This window comes from Erinaceus europaeus, chromosome 1 (assembly GCF_950295315.1).
Source record: "Erinaceus europaeus chromosome 1, mEriEur2.1, whole genome shotgun sequence".
Taxonomy (NCBI): Eukaryota; Metazoa; Chordata; class Mammalia; order Eulipotyphla; family Erinaceidae; genus Erinaceus; species Erinaceus europaeus.
In genome coordinates this window covers 138,298,139-138,312,091 of record NC_080162.1, presented here as the reverse complement: position 1 = coordinate 138,312,091, position 13,953 = coordinate 138,298,139, and the positions used below count along the sequence as shown (strand labels likewise).

At 37.5% G+C, this 13,953-nt stretch overlaps 1 protein-coding gene across 3 annotated transcripts in view; it reads left to right on the top strand.

The window, feature by feature from the left end:
• Positions 1-13,953, top strand: part of ZFPM2 (zinc finger protein, FOG family member 2) — a 602,281-nt gene that overhangs the window by 355,313 nt on the left and 233,015 nt on the right. The window lies entirely within an intron of this gene.

The following is a 13,953-nucleotide window of genomic DNA, read 5'->3' as shown; positions in this document are numbered from 1 at the left end:
GTCTGCAACTTGGTAGCTGAAAGGAGGTAAGATATAAAGCAGGAACAATTGTTTAATACACAAGAACCCAAAGGTAGGAATGGATTGGATGAACTTAGGGGGTTTTAGGGGCTGAGTGGTAGCACCGCTGGTTAAGTGTACATGGTGCAAAGTGCATAAGGATCCTGATTTTATAAGGATTTTGATTTTGATTCCAGTCCCCCACCTCCAGGTGGGTCGCTTCACAAGTGGTGAAGCAGGTCTGCAGGTGTTAATCTTTCTCTCCACTTCTTTGTCTTCCCTTCCTCTCTCAATTTTTCTCTGTCCTATCCATCAACAACAGCAATAACAACAATAACAGTAACAGCAGAGGCAACAGAAATGGGGAAAATGGCCTCCAGGAGCAGTGGATTCGTAGTGTAGGCACTGATCCCCAGCGATAACTCTAGAGGAAAAAAAAAAGGAAGGAAGGAAGGAAGGAAATAAAGGAAGGAAGGAAGGAAAGAAAGAGAAAGAAAGAAAGAGAAAGAAAGAAAGAAAGAAAGAAAGAAAGAAAGAAAGAAGGAAATTGGGAGTTTTTTTGGAGGGAAGAAGCTAGGAGGTCTATTTTCTGGTAACATAATGTGATTTTTTTTTAATATTTTATTTTATGTATTTATTTCCTTTTGTTGCCCTTGTTGTTTTATTGTTGTAGTTATTATTGTTGTTGTCATCGTTGTTGGATAGGACAGAGAGAAACGGAGAGAGGAGGGGAAGACAGAGGGGGAGAGAAAGATAGACACCTGCAGACCTGCTTCACTGCCTGTGAAGCGACTCCCCTGCAGGTGGGGAGCCGGGGTTCTAACCGGGACCTTATGCTGGTCCTTGTGCTTTGCGCCACCTGCGCTTAACCCGCTGCGCTACAGCCCGACTCCCCCATAATGTGATTTTTATGGGCACACTCACTGTCTTCTTTTCTTTTTCCCATTTCCCGTTGGTTGATAACTGAACTTTCTGGTTGAAAGCATACCTCTTAAACCTAAAACTATTTGTTGATGACATGAAATTGTATCCAGGGAGAATGTCATTTAAAACATAATTCCAGGGCTGCCTACATAGCTCTCTTAGAGAGTGTGTGCCTTTGCCATATGTAAGCACAATCCAGATTTGAGTCCCAGCCCCATCACATTTAAGGAAGCTTTATTCCCTTTTCCTCCTTCCCTCTCTCTCTCTCTCTCTCTCTCTCTCTCTCTCCCTCCCTCTTTCTCCCTCTATCTCCCTCTCTCTCCCTCTCTCTCTCTCCCTCTCTTGCAGGTGGGGAGCCAGGGGGTTTGAATCTGGATACTTGTGTTAGTCCTTGCAATTCATACTACGTGTGCTTAACTCAGTGCACTACTGCCAGGCCCCCAGTATCCTGATACTTTATCCTGATACACTTTCCGTCTCATGTTTTGCAACCTATAATTAATGAAATATATTTTTGTTTGTTTTGGAAATGTTTTGTTTGTCATCATTGGGGCTTTACCATTTGGGCTAACATGGACAGATTAGACAGATAGATGTCACAGCACTGAATTTCCTCCAATGGGTAGGTGAAAAGTTTAAGCATAGATGACTTCTTTAACTATCTGAATCAGTAGTGAGGTTTTAATTGTTAAAAATTTATTTCTTGGGGCCTGATTGAGCTCACATGTTACAATTCCCCCTGGTCTCCCCACCTATAGGGGGAAAGTTTTGCAAGTAGTGAAACAGGGCTGTAGGTGTCAGTCTGTCTTCCTCCCTTTCTCAATCAACCCCTTCCCTCTCAGTTTCTGGCTGTCTCTATCCAATAAATAACTAAAGACAATAGAATTTAAAAAAATTTTAAACATCTTTTTATTCTGGTGTAGTAATATATCTTAAATATTTAGTTAATTAATATCATTTAAATTACGTTGATTATTGTTTTGTGTTCTTTTAGACTTTTGACCTGACTACTTTGGTTTTTAATATTCTTAAGGAAGATATGCCACTTATTTTATGTGAATAAAATCTTGAAGGTTAATTAATTAGTTTTTTATATATATTTTGAGTTCTTTATCTAAATATCACATATAAAAATTAAATATAGTTTAGCATTAGAAATACTTGATAAATACAGAAGACTTTTAAGTTAGTGACTTGCATAGAAATTTGTAATGTGAATGGAAAGTTCAGTTTTTAAAGGCCTTAAATTTCCGTTGAATTTGTTGAATGTGATATGATATTTTAAAAACGGAAAAAAATATAGTGGCTCAGGGGACAGCATAATGCTTGTGCAAAAGATTCTCATGCCTGAGGCTCAAAGGTCCCAGGTTCAGTCCTTGATACAACCTTTACCCATACAGAGCTGAACAGTGCTATGCTAAAAAATAATAAAGAAGAAAAAAATGAAGGAATAAAGATTTGGGGGGAAATATGTTTTAAGGGAACATATTAGGACTTGGGAGATTTTCTATAATCTGATGACTTGAGACTTGAGGCTGTTTTCCTGTCCTGTTGTTACTATACAAAATTCAACATAACTGTTTTTCTGTTTTTTTTTCTTTGTTTGTTATGGAACTAGAACCTCATATATGCACAATTCACTAGCCAGGCCACATTTTCTTTTAATTTTTAAAAAATATTTTAATTTATTACTGGACAGAGATGCATGCACTCTATCTGCATGCTATGTCTCAAACACATGTAGCTTTTTTTAAAAATTCATATTAAAACAGTTATTAATGGACTATACAGTGGGGTATCTCAATATTGAGGCTGACATACCAAGAAAAATATCAGGAAACTGAAGAAGAAAAGTAGAGGAGGTACAAGAGGAAACAGAATGTATATAAATGAAACATAAGCAAACACAATGATAGAGATACAGTACTTTTAGAAAAGCAACAACAAGCAATATATTAATAGGTAAAAGTTGGCATAATACAGTTATATTCTGAGGGACATAGAAGGGTGAATTGAGAGAGTGAGGCTAGTTGGGAAATGCTTCCTCAAGGCAGGGAGAGCTGGACACAGGCTGAAAGAACTGATGTATGTCAACTAGTAGAGAAGACAGAGAGGGATAGCAGGATGGAAGAAATGACTTAACCAGAAGATGAATGGAGAAATCAAGTCATATGTAGGGAATAATTAATAGGTCATTTCATCTCTAGTTGATAGACTGTTGAGTGTGGGGCTAGATAGTATAGTGGTTGTGCAAAGCGACTCTCAAAATTATGCATCGTACCCTGAAATACTATTCTTCCTCAGAAATATTAACAGTTGCTTATGTCATTCAGAAATAGTTGAGGAAAACAGATTTATGAAGCATACAACATTGACTGTCAGATAATTCCGGGAGTGCAAGGAAAATACAGTAGCTCCCTGCTCTTTATTGAGTAAGAATCCTTTCCTGTTGTCAAGGATTTCATTGAACTTATGTCTTAAGTAAGCAGGATATAGTGTGCCCTCTGTTTCAATGTTTTTTTTTTTTATAATGAGGCAGTTACCCCACTCAGCTGTCCAGATGGGACTACCACCCATCACAGTCCTCTCAGAAAGGATAACCAGAGCATAACTACTCGGGAGCAATGCAATTATGTATTTCTTGAGGGGGAGAAAAAGGACAGATAACTGCAAGGAAGCCAGCCAACGTTGTACAAGGGTAGTTGCAAGCAGCAAAAGGGTTAATCAGATTTTCATTTTAGATAGTCACCGTAGTAACAATCAGAGTGCCCAAGCTGTATCTTTTCCATTTGTAGGGTATGTTTAGATTTACAGAGTAGCTGAGCTTATTATATACCTTCCTTGATTTCTAGATAGGGTTTGTGATTAAAAACAGAAGAAGATTCATTTTTATAATATTATAAAGAAGAGGATGTCACTGGTGGTCTGTGGTGCTGAGGAATTGCTGATATTAGAACTCTTATGGTGATAGGATGCTTTGAAAAGTTAAAGTAATGAAAGCCATCATATTTTGTGTAAACTTTTAGTGACAATGAGTTTGCATTCCCCATTTTTAATAATGAATTTCAGTCCAGAAAATTTCGACAAGTGAACTCCAAAGTGCATTAAACTCTTTAGAGACAAACTTCACTATATTTTGTAGGAAGTTTTATGTGATTCTGAAACGGGGAATTGAAATAAAAATGTGCTTGAAAGTATTTGCTTCCAGGATATCTTGAGTGTATCCTAGTGACACTAAAATGTTGAAGTTGTTAATTTACCCACTGGCCAAAGAGCAGAAAAACAAACTCAGCTCTGCACATGCCCTCAAACCTCACCTGGAGAGACAGATTTCCTGAGGGCAGGGAAAAGCATTCAGTCTGTTTGCCTCGACTTGGTCTGTCCGGGGCAGTGGCTGCCAATTAGTGAAAAGTGATAGGTAGTGAGGCCATGATAACACACTGAGCTACCAGAGTTCAGCAGATTCTGAAATTACTCTCTGAAACAAGGTGCACACAATTCTGAGGAGCATAGTTCTTTCCTGTTCCGTGGTAGTGACTTAGTAACCAGTGAGCCTACTCAGAACCTCTCTGAAGTCAATATGTCAGGCTTCAGTAACACCTGCCTTTATACATTATTTACAGAGAGCTTCCAACTTACTTTTGCTTATTATATTAACTTTAAAATGCCCAAAGTTCCACCTTTGTCGTTCTGCCAGTATCAAATATTTAGTCAAGGGAACTTCTGCAGAGATTTAAGACAGTGAGCAAACAAAATCTGGAAGATTTTTAAAGACAGTGTCTTTTCAGAGTTAGAGAAAGTTTGAAAATTAAAAAAAAAAGAATTTCATAATTATAAGGCTGTCAGTGACATACAGTTCTCCATACCACCATATTGGTTAATTTAGTCAGTTCGCCATCCTTCTGAGAATTGTGGCCCAGAATTAATGACAGTGTTTGTTTCATGGTGAAAGAGGAAGAGAATAACCACTTTGGAGTATGGGGTATTTGAGTTTTTTGTTTGTGTGTTTGTTTTCCTTCAGGGTTTTTACTGGGGCTTTGTGGTAACACTATGAATTCACTGTTCCTGGCAACCATTTTTTCCATTTTATTGGATAGGACAGAGAGAAATTGAGAGAGGAAGAGGAGATAAGAGGGAGATAGAAAGACACTTGCAGACCTGCTTCACTACTTATGAAGTGACCCCCCTGCACGTGGGGAGTAGGGACTCAAATCCAGGTCCTTGTGCAGGTCCTTGTACTTAGTACTATGTGCGCTTAACTGGGTGTACCTGAACTGAGGATGAAATATTTATAAGATAGGGGCATGAGTATCCCAAATGAAAAAATTGTTCTCAGTAAGGCTTTGCTACAACTCAGAAATCATTTAGAATTGGAAAAATCACTGGAATCTGGGAGATAGAAACAGACATGGGAGATGTTAGAAGAAGAAACAGCATATTAAAACTGGTCCTGTGTTGACTGGAGAGAAAACACACCTAGTTCAATGCATGCCTTGTTGTGCATAAGATCTGAGTTCGAATTTTGAATGCTACTACCATGTTGGTGATGTTACATTGCCAAAGGATTTTTTGCTGCCCTGTGATATCTCTCTCTCTCTCTCCCTCTCCCCCCTCTCATTTTTTAATTATTTATTATTAGATAGAGACAGAGGGAAAATGAGAGGGTCATAGGAGATAGGGAAAGAGACAGAGAGACACCTGCAGACCTGCTTCACCAGTTGGGAAGCTTTCCCTCTGAAGGTGGGGACCAGGGTCTTGAACCCAGGTCCTTGTACACTGTAATGTCTGCACTTAACTAGGAGAACCACCATCTGTCCCCCTAAAAATATTATTTTAAAAGGCAGTTTAAAAGAAAAATTGATTGTATAAACTTTATTTATTGTATAAAATATTTATTATTGTAAAGAGTCAATGGTTTGTGTCTCTAAAACGGATGAATTTAGTTACGAATATTCAAATATTTTAGCTGAATAAAGTATAACTTTGCAAAAATCTGTTGAGTTGTTTCTGTGAATTTTGGTGCTAAGGAGGTAAGAGGAAATTGAAGATGAAGGGAATTCCAGGTAGATTTAACATCTTTCTTATCTCACTGAAGAAGAATGAACACTCTCTAAAGCACCCTTAGCCTCTAACCCTGTGGGGACTATGTCCCCACAGGACACATCAGCATCCGCGTTTGCCAATGATTTTACTGCTATTAAGTACTCCATCTAAGATTCTGTTTAGAAGAATGAGGAGAACTTGGCGAAGTCCCAGAGTAGTAAAAATAGTACCGTGAGAAAAGATTAGGGTTCCAGAATATCAGATTATCTTGACTGAAAAATGGGAGGCTAGTACATGACATAACTATCTTTCAACTCGAGTTCCGTCTTTACTTTGGAAAGCAGAAAATAATTTATTTTCGTCATAACTGAACACATTCAGGTTAAACCTGATTGAGGATAAAATTATTAAATTGAATAGCTTACCAAAAAAAAGAGATAATTCCTATTTGCTGTTATCTGTAATACATCAAATAATTATTTTACTTATTTTATATTAGTCTGTTATATTTCATCATGTTTTCACAATACTGAAAAGGAAATTATTTCATTAGATTGCATTAGAAGTCCAAGATGTTATTACCATTATTTCTGTCTCAAAGTCTGAATGTTTTAAATATGATCATTTTATCATGTGTTTGGAAATGCTCTATTGCATTTCTTTTCTCTTTTTAAATTTTATTTATTTATTTATTTATTTATTTATTTATTTATTTATTGGCTAGAGACAGCCAGAAATCAAGAGGGAAGGGGAGAAGCAGAGAGATGCCTGCAGCCCTGTTTCACCTCTCGTAAAGCTTTCCTCCTACAGATGGGAACGGGGGCTTGAACCTGGGCCCTTGTGCACTGTAGCATGTGTACTCAACCAGGTGCACCACCACCCCACCTCTTCTGTTTCATTTCTTTAACTTAACTTTTTTATGTGGAATTTTCTAAAAGGGACTTTTAAAAAGCAGTGCTGATTTATCAATTATTTTCCTCACTTTTTGGGGGAAGAAAAAAAGCTTCAGTTGGAGCCACCCCTCTTTAAAATCTTAATAAGTTTTGTTTTCTGTAACATTATACCTATATTTTTTAAAAAGCTGAGACATTCTGATGCCTTCTCTTTGTTTACTGTTTTCAGATCATTATTAATATTCTAATGCATAATTACAATTATGCATTCAAGATGTTACTTGTGCTGGCTTAACTAGGAAATAGTGTGAAGCTGCTAATCTCGAAGCTACAGGCTTTTTTCCATCACTTAGATTCTGATCAGAGCTGTTTGTTGAGTCTTATTGGAAAGCAGAGACTCTGCATGCACCAGTTCCATAGCTGGACCCTTCATTTTTATCGCTAGTTTCACTCCTGTCCTTTTCCCTTCCCCCCCAAAATCTTTGCTTTTAAGACAGGAAAAAAAAACTACAAGATAACTTGGCTTTGTTACATATGTTTAGTCTGTTCCCATAATTAAATGACAAGGATGTCTTAAAATTCTGCAGTTTATTAGTAAATTTTATTATTATTATTTTAATTAATGAAGAAAGTGTTGTTTCTCATCCTTGAGACTTTCCTGTCAACTCACCTTATCACTGATTTTGCTTTAGTGGAGTTGAAACTCCTTTAATGCAAAAGTAGCCTTCATTCTTTCTTCCTTTTCAATGTGATTTTGACCCCAAAAGAAAACTGATCTGTGTATCTGATATGTTGTATCCATATCAAGAGTAATGGTCAAGTGTTTTCCAGAGTGACTATGGAGGGAAGACACTTTTCTGTAATACCATCAACAATGTTAATTTGTCTCTTTGCTAGCAGCAAGGGCAACACTAAAAACTATTTTAGTCTTGACTATTGGAAACTCAGATTTAGATTAGTTAGAAATAGTGTATTATGAGAAATACACTATTATGAGAAATACACACCTGGTTGAGCACAGACATTACAATGTGCCAAGGACCCAGGTTTAAGCCCCCAGTCCCCACCAGCAGGGGGGGAAGCTTTACGAATGGTGAATCAGAGCTGTCTCCCTATCTCTCATTTACCTCTCAACTTCTCTATGTTACCATCCAATAAATAAATAAAGATAAAGTTTTTAATTGCCCAAGTCATTGCCTAGTATTAAAAGAAAAAGAAGAGGGGCCCAGTGGTTTTGCACCCAGTTGAGCACTCACATTACAGCACACAAGGACCCAGGTTCAAGCCCCTGGTCCCCAGCTGCAGGGGAAAAGCTTCACAAGTGGTGAAGCAAGGCTGCAGGTGTCTCTCTGTCTCTCTCCCTCTATTTCCCCCCCTCAATTTCTTTCTGTCTCTAATAAATAAAAAGATTTTAAAAAAAGAAACAGAAGACAAAACAGTAAGAACATTTAGGCATTTTGCTCTGTATCTGTCAAAGTACAGCACAAAATTCATTTGCTTTGTATTTTAGCAATTCCTTTTTTTTTTTTTCTTGTACTATGTACTCTTAACTGGGTGCTCCACAGCCCAGTCCCTGGCAATTTCTTTAATATATAATACTTCAAGATATGGCTGATTTAAAATTATAAATATTAGAGATCATGAATATGTTTTTAATATAAAGAGAAAAAGAGGGACCCAGACAGTAGTACAGCAGGTTAAGTGCAGGTGGCACAAAGCGCAAGGAGCAGCTTAAGGATCCCAGTTCGAGCCCCCGATCCCCACCTGCAGGGGAGTCTCTTCACAGGCGATGAAGGAGGTCTGCAAGTGTCTATCTGTCTCTCCCTCTCTCTGTATTCCCCTCCTCTCTCCATTTCTTTCTGTCCTATCTAACAACAACAACATCAGTAACAACAATAACTACAATAATAAAAAGGCAACAAAAGGGAATAAAGTAAATATTTTAAAAAGAAAGAAAGAAAAATGAGAGGAGAGCATAGCTTTTCAAAGATTGAGTCTGCTTCATGTCTTTCTTTCACATAAAGTCATAGGGCCAGAAAGTTCACAGAATCCATGAGCCCTGATCTTTCCTTTACCAAGGAAGACATAGGCTCAGGGTATTGATGTACTTTGAAGAAGGTATTGCAACCACATTTGAAAAAATTGAAAAAGTTTATTCAGCCCACAGCTCAATTTTGAAAATATATTCAGTTTGAAATGGAAACTACTTAGGAAAAGTTGATATTTGTTGTAATCTTGGGGGATTCTGTTTTCTGCTTGATATAGTTCATTTGCTTGTAATTGCCAAGTGAGAAAACATAAATAAAACTTAAAGAATTAAGACTGTGGTATTGTGAAATATAAAGCTTTGATTCAGCATCAGCTATGATAAACTTTGCATATTCTAAAACGATTGAGTTGTTTTAGTTATTTCCTCTAGCTAAGTAGGAAAATGGCTCAACTAGAATTTCGTTCACACTATTTCCAAAATGCTTTAGAGGGAAATCTTTAGATTTCATGGATAGCAGTAAAAATTATAGGTGGGGGGCTGAGCTGTGGCACATCTGTTTAATGCACACATTTCAGTGCACAAGGACTCAGATTCAGGGTGCAACAGGATTGCTGGTTTCTCTCTGTCTCTCTCCCTTTTTATTTCCCCCTCTCCTCTGAAGTTCTCTATCAAAAAAAAAAGTTTAAGTAGGGGGTTTGGGATACATTAAGCAGGATAAATTAATTTATGACCAATGCATAGAGTTTCTTTAAGATTATTTTCAACTAATAATGAGTTGTCATTAAATTATTTTCATTGTACTCCTAATAGTGAGTCTGTCTTCCCATTGACTTTGCTATTTATTTTATGAATAAATGGGGGAAAATGGTCAAAGTAATAGAATCTCTTGCACATTTATATATCTGATACATTGACAATTATGTTAATGTTTGCATAGGATATATTTAATAAATACAGGACTTTTCAAAAGATGTAATGGCTTCTTAAATTTTCTCCATTTCTTTAAATCAGTATCTATACATAGTGTAAATTTTGAGTGAACACTTACTATTTGTCAGATATCACCAAAATGATTAAAAACATTGACTTTTTTCATTTTAATGACAGACCTAAGAGTTTTCATTATTAAGAAGCTGATACATAGTTATGAAAATTGATGTGGTCCAGGCAGTGGCGCAGTGATAAAGCTTTGGACTCTCAAGCATGAGGTCCTGAGTTCGATTCCCGGCAGCACATGTGCCAGAGTGATAACTGGTTCTTTCTCTCTCCTCCTATCTTCCTCATTAATAAATAAAATCTTTAAAAAAAAAAAAAAAGAAAATTGATGGATAGAAAAGTAGAATTACTTAGCTAAGACTGTACCATAGATGAGTAAAAAAAAAAAAAAAAAAAAGGTTAGATTTAAAATTCAGCAATTTTTCCCAGAAAACATACTCATATAGGAAGCTGTTTGCCTTACCATATGCAGAACCCAGCTTTAAACCCTGGAACCATGTAGGGGTCCCACAAAATCAAGAAAAGCAGCAGTGCCACAGTCTCTCTCTAATTTTTTATTATATTTATTTTTCATTAATGATTTAATAATAATCAACAAGCTTATAGGATAAGAGGGGAACAACTCCTTACAATTTCCACCATCAGAGTTATATATCCCATCCCTTCCATTTGAAGCTTCCCTGTTCTTTATCCCTCTGGAAGTATGAACCAAAGATCTTTATCAGGTACAGAAGGTGGAAGATCTGGCTTCTGTAATTGCTTCTCTGCTGGACATGGACATTGACAGGTTGATTCATACTACCAGCTTGTTTCTATCTTTCTCTAGTGGGCTAGGGCTCTGGGGAGATGGGGTTCCAGGACATAATGGTGAGGTCATCTGCTCAGGTAAGTCAGGTTTGCATCATGATGACATCTGTAACTTGACTGAGAGGCATAGATATATAAAGCAGAACAAATTGTTTAATAACCAGGAATCTAACGGGAAGAATATAGGAGGTGAGATTTGGGGTCTTCATGTTGGAAGATGCTAGGAAGTTTATTTTAGGTATATTCCAAGGGGCCCGTGACTTTACTAATTTTTGCCTGAGCCTGATAGCTAATTTTCAAGTAGACTAAAGATCTTATCTGGGAAGATGGTGTCAGAGTTGGGAATAGGACTAGAAAGCTGGATCACAGCAGAGAGTAGCTCCCAAATATGGGGAAAGTGTATAGATACTATTAACTGTAAACTTAATCAATCTGACCTAGGACCCATGTCTATTTTTATTTAGCATAGAAGCCTATGTAACCTCGGTATCTGAGCTCACATTCCAAAGTCATAGCTAGGCTGAACTCTTTTCAGGATCCCTGTTCCTCGAGTGCTAGATTACGGTGATCCAGCCTCCCTTTGGAGAGTAGGTCAGTTTCTACTATTGTTCCACATTGAGGGCAAGGTCCTGTAGAAGCCCACAAGCAGGTTTATGATGTTGTTCCTGATGGAGATGACCAGTGATGATAGAGAGAGGGATGTATTTAAAGGTCTAATCCCATCATATCTATGTGGGAATCCCAAGATTCCCTGACTCCATATGATGGGGTGGCCTGGTAGTGAACAAAAGGGCCATCATTAAGGTGCGCCATCTCTTGTCCTTATCTAGCTTTTATAGTCCATACTTTATCTGACAGGGTTAGACTTAAGAGTGTTTGAGGGAAGTGAAATAGGAAGTAGGTGAGGAGGGTATCTAGATCTTAGCAAATACTTCAAGTACTTTATGGTGTCTTTTTTAGGTTTTTCTACTTGCTTCCTGCTTTTACTGAGTTACTATAGACTTGCACACTTTTACATTAAGATCTGTGTTTTTCCCTAATTTGTGGATACATGTGACATGTGCCCTATCACATGGGCCATGGTCTATATCTAGGTTCTGTAATTTTGAAATGGAATTAAGGCGTCCTATGAGCTAAGAATGTTCTCACCTGAGTATTGGAGCTGAAGGGTTGACATTTCAAGCCTGGTGTCTCTGGATACAGTCCAAAATGAAACATGTTAAGGTGACACTGCTTGCATGATTTGGTTGAGATCAAATGGTATGGATCAAGAGAAGTATGAAGGAAAATGAGCAAAACCCCAGAAGTTCCAGGACTGGGAGAAATATGGGTTCTATAAAGAATGCTGTCTTAGAGTTTAAGAAGGCAACAGATAATTACTATCATAACCAAGTTATTTGGGAACTTTGTTTACTTTGAAAATCCCATGGTTAGGATTTACTATATTTTTTATTTATTAGGTAGAGACAGCCTTCTTGAGAGGGAAGGGGGGGTAGAGAGGTAGAGAGACAGAGAGACACCTGCAACCCTGCTTTACCACTTGTGAAGCTTTCTCTCTGCAGGTGGGGACCATGGGAGCTCAAACCAGGGTCCTTGCACACTATAAAGTATGCACTCAACCAGGTGTACCACCACCAGGCCCATCTCACTCTTTGAAATGAAAGAATAAAAACTGTAGGAGCTGTAAAAGTATGTCTCATGCCTAAAGGAATGAGGCCTTTAGGCTATATATATATTTTAAAGGCTTACTCTACAGCAGAGCTGGGAATCTTTTTTAAAATTATTATTATTATTATTGCCAAAGGCCATTTAGATATTTATGACTTTTTTTTTTTTTTGCCTCCAGGGTTATTTCTGGGGCTCGGTACCTGCACCACGAATTCACTGCTCCTGGAGGCCATTTTTTTCATTTTGTTGCCCTGGTTGTTTGATTGTTGTTGTAGTTATTATTATCGCTGTTATTGAAGTCGTTGCTGCTGGATAGGACAGAGAGAAATGGAGAGAGGAGGGGAATACAGAGAGGAGGAGAGAAAGATAGACACCGGCAGACCTGGTGGGGAGGCGGGTTTGACTGGGATCCTTAAGCTGGTCCTTGCACTTTGCGCCATGTGCGCTTAACCTGCTGCACTACCGCCTGACCCCCTATTTATAACATTTTTTCTCGAACTATACAAATTATCAGCTTGAATATTAGTATTTAATGTTTCTATTAAAAAATACTAGATTTGTTGAATTTCTATTCCTGCCTTCAATTCCCTTACCAGGGCTGGACCAAATGATACGGCCCTCAGGTTAGAGGTTCCCCACCCCTGATCTAGAGTCTAATTTTAAACACTTTCTAATCTTTCTCTTTGTGAAATCTTAATTGGGTGAACTGTCCCTGCTTTATTTCCCAACTTCCCATCATTCTCATCTCATTGTGGAAAAGCATTGCAAATACAACATAAATAATAATTTATTAACAACTGAACTCTTTAGTTTTGGACCTGTATGATTTTGAAGAAATACTCTGTTCCTTGTCTTCTCTACTTTCATCCTTCCCCCCCCCCTTTTTCTTTTTCTTTTATTTCTTTTAGCTCCATTCTGCCTTTTCCATTTGACCCTGAACATGTTCTGCCTAGCAGGTCAAATTGTTCTGACTATATTTAGGTCTGTTTTACATGTTAACTAATCCCAGACTAAGAATTTGCATTTATTTAGTGGAGAAGCCACATCAGTAAGCCAGAACAACACAGTGTGCCTTTTAAAAGGTTCTTAAACTGGTTTATCTAGATTTTCTGAAAAGAACATTCACCTGCAAGTTATGATAGCCCAGCTTCAATGCTGTGGAATCCAGATTACAACCTCATCCTGAAGCTGTACCATCAAATTTGATGAGCCCCTACTATCTGCTAGTCAGTGGAGAACAAACGAATTCCATTCTACACTGATTCTTACACAATCAGTGCTGAATTACGTGAATTTGAGTTGGACAGATTGTCTCTTATCATAAATTCTCCTTTTATTTTTAAATTTATTATTTGTTATTAGTAGTTTGTTACAAGATTGTAAGATTACAATGTATAATTCCACACCACACCCACCACCAAAGTTCTGTATCCCACCATCCCTAAGATAACCACCATAAGTCTCACAGTTTGCTTGCTTCTGTTTTGTTTGGATTTTTTTTTTTTTTTGGCAAGTTTGTGTAAATCAGATCTATATTCCACCTGTAGGCGAAACCATCTGGTAGTTGACTTTCATCTCTTTACTTATTTTGCTAAGCATAACCAGCTGGAAGTGATTATGCTTAGTGAAATA